This window comes from Sminthopsis crassicaudata, chromosome 2, assembly GCF_048593235.1.
Source record: "Sminthopsis crassicaudata isolate SCR6 chromosome 2, ASM4859323v1, whole genome shotgun sequence".
Classification (NCBI taxonomy): Eukaryota; Metazoa; Chordata; class Mammalia; order Dasyuromorphia; family Dasyuridae; genus Sminthopsis; species Sminthopsis crassicaudata.
Genome location: NC_133618.1, coordinates 447,199,239 through 447,201,873, shown reverse-complemented (window position 1 = coordinate 447,201,873; position 2,635 = coordinate 447,199,239). Strand labels below are relative to the sequence as shown.

Sequence of the window (2,635 nt, the reverse complement as noted above, 5' to 3'; positions counted from 1 at the left end):
AAGAAATGACCAGCAGGATGAATACAGAGAAGCTTGGAGAGACTTGCATGAATTGATGCTGAGTGAAATGAGCAGAACCAGGAAATCACTATACACTTCAACAACAATACTGTATGAGGATGTATTCTGATGGAAGTGGAAATCTTCAACAAAGAGAAAATCTAATTCAGTTCCAATTGATCAACGATGGACAGAATCAGCTACACCCAGAAAAGGAAACTGGGAAATGAGTGTAAACTGTTTTCACTTTTGTTTTTCTTCCCAGGTTATTTTTACCTTCTGAATCCAATTCTTCCTGTGCAACAAAAAATTCGGTTCTGTACACATATATTGTATCTTAAATATATTATAACATATTTAACATGTATGGGACTGCCTACCATCTAAGGGAGGGAAAGAGGAAAGGAGGGGAAAATTCGGAACAGAAGTGAGTGCAAGGGATACTGTTGTAAAAAAAATTACCTATGCATATGTACTGTCAAAAATGTTATAATTATAAAACTAATAAAATATATACATAAAAAAGAATTTATATATAGAATTGTGGTTGTCTCTTTAGCTTGTGATGTTTAGAGATGTTGAAATGGAAGGGAGGAGGAGATGGCTCCTGGAGCTTCTAGTCCTCCAAGTCCCATTTTCAGAGGAAAGATTTCCTGCTTCTGTCAAGATGCCCAATTTTTCTAGGAACTGGAAGATTATCTGATCAGGAAGCTCTGAAGCCTTCATAAGCTTTTGGGAATGAGTATGATATGTAAGAAGATTAAAGTAGCAACCAGCTCAAAGCCAGCAGTGGAGATCAACCAGGAAGGAAAGAGTTTATACATCAAAACTGTATCATTGTAAGGACCACTATCAGACGAAGCAAAAAGTGGATGAAAGTCCCTGTAAGAACTTGTTCAAATGATAAAGCCAGAACAAGATGGTCTGTGAACACAGACTCCTAAAAAGGGAGGGACCTAAGACCTCATGATCTCAGGAGCTGACCACTATGGAGAATTGATTCTGACCATAATAATAGATGATGTGGTATGTCCCAAGTGTTTGCATGAGGGAATGAGTGCTGAAGGCATTGAAGGGATATTCTGAGAGCATCCCTTATATCTTCCTCATCTCTCTCCTATTCATGACCTCTAGTAATCACTCAACTTGAGAGTTTTTAATTTACCTTGTCACCCTGAAAATAGTGACTTCCAACTCTACCTAGCTGGTTCTCTGATCTATTTCCCTTCCTCACCCTTTGTTATATTTAAAAGCCAACATCCCAGGTACTTCCTAAAGCCCACATTTACTTTCTCCATTCTCTAAAGGAATTTCTTGACTCTCTGTCCAGGGATTTTTGTTTTCCTGCTTCTGTTTAATTAAGAGACTCAGCCCAAAAGAGATCCTCTCCATTTACAAAAGATTCTATGGGAGAGAGAGCTCCTCATGAACACTAGACAGAAATCTGTGCTCTCTGCTTTATTCTGAGGGCCTCCTACTCTATTCCATTGAATTCCTTTCCTTCTCTGTATTCCTATCACTGACTCAGTTTGGAATATTTATTTGCTAATGTTATTAAATCATCAGAAAGTTAAAAAAGAAGTCATTATTAACCTTGGAAAGAGAGCATTTAGGTTTAATGATGAGATCAGAAGCAAAGAATGAAGAAGAGAATGTGAAGAAAAGGAAGTGGAAATGTCAATTATAGATAGCCTTCTCAGGGAGTAAGTCACAAAATGGAGGAGAGATGCAGTATAATAACTACTAAAATTAGATGGGTCAAGTGGAGGTTAATTTTTTATCAAGTTGGAGAAGACATGTTTATGGACAGTAGAGAAGCAGTGGGGGGAGAAGAGAGGGAAAAGTGAGAGAGGGGAAGGGAGAAAGAGAGAGAAAGAGAACAATTGAAGATTAATGCAAAAAGAAGGGATGATGGGGGTGACAGTAGAGAAAATGTGCTGAAATGGGATCACTTATGCATGTAGAAACATTTGCTTTGCCAAGGGAAAAGGGCCATTTCTTCATGTGAAACTGAAGCAAGAGATGTTAGTAGAAAACATCTGAATGCTGTGAAATGAGGAACAGTGGAGGGGAGAGATCTCTTCCTAAGGAAGGGAAAATATCAATGGAGGATTCAGCCTGTCTACCTGTTATCCCTAGGCCATTTTTTATTCTCTCTCTTCACTATATATTATATATAAAAATGAACACAATGTAGTTTTGGAAAAGAGTACAATAACATCTGGGAAGGATCAGAAAAACCTTGAAAAGAAGATAGGACTTGAGTTGAGTCTGGAAGGAAACCAAGCATTCTAAGATGCAGAAGTGAGAAACTAATAAATTTCAAGCAAAGGGGATGGACAGTCCAAAGGTAGAGATGGGAGATAAAATCAGGACAATATGTGGATTGTATTGTACATGGAAAAGAATAATGTTTAAGAAGACTAGAACGGTGGAAAGGGTCCAAGTTGTCAGTTCTTTTAATTGCCAAATAGAGAAACTTGTATTTGATCTTAGAAATTTATTGATTAGGAGCAGACAAGATTAACTCTTCACTATAGGAAAGTCATTGATTGATTGAATTGATGGATCAAGACTAAGTGTGAATAGGGCCACACATCTCTTTGTAGCAATCAAAATCATTTCCCAATAGACA

At 37.5% G+C, this 2,635-nt stretch overlaps 1 pseudogene; it reads left to right on the top strand.

Moving 5' to 3' along the window:
* The first annotated feature begins 667 nt into the window (after positions 1-667).
* LOC141552894 (cellular retinoic acid-binding protein 2 pseudogene) lies at positions 668-1,086 on the top strand (annotated as a pseudogene).
* The last annotated feature ends 1,549 nt before the right edge of the window (positions 1,087-2,635 follow it).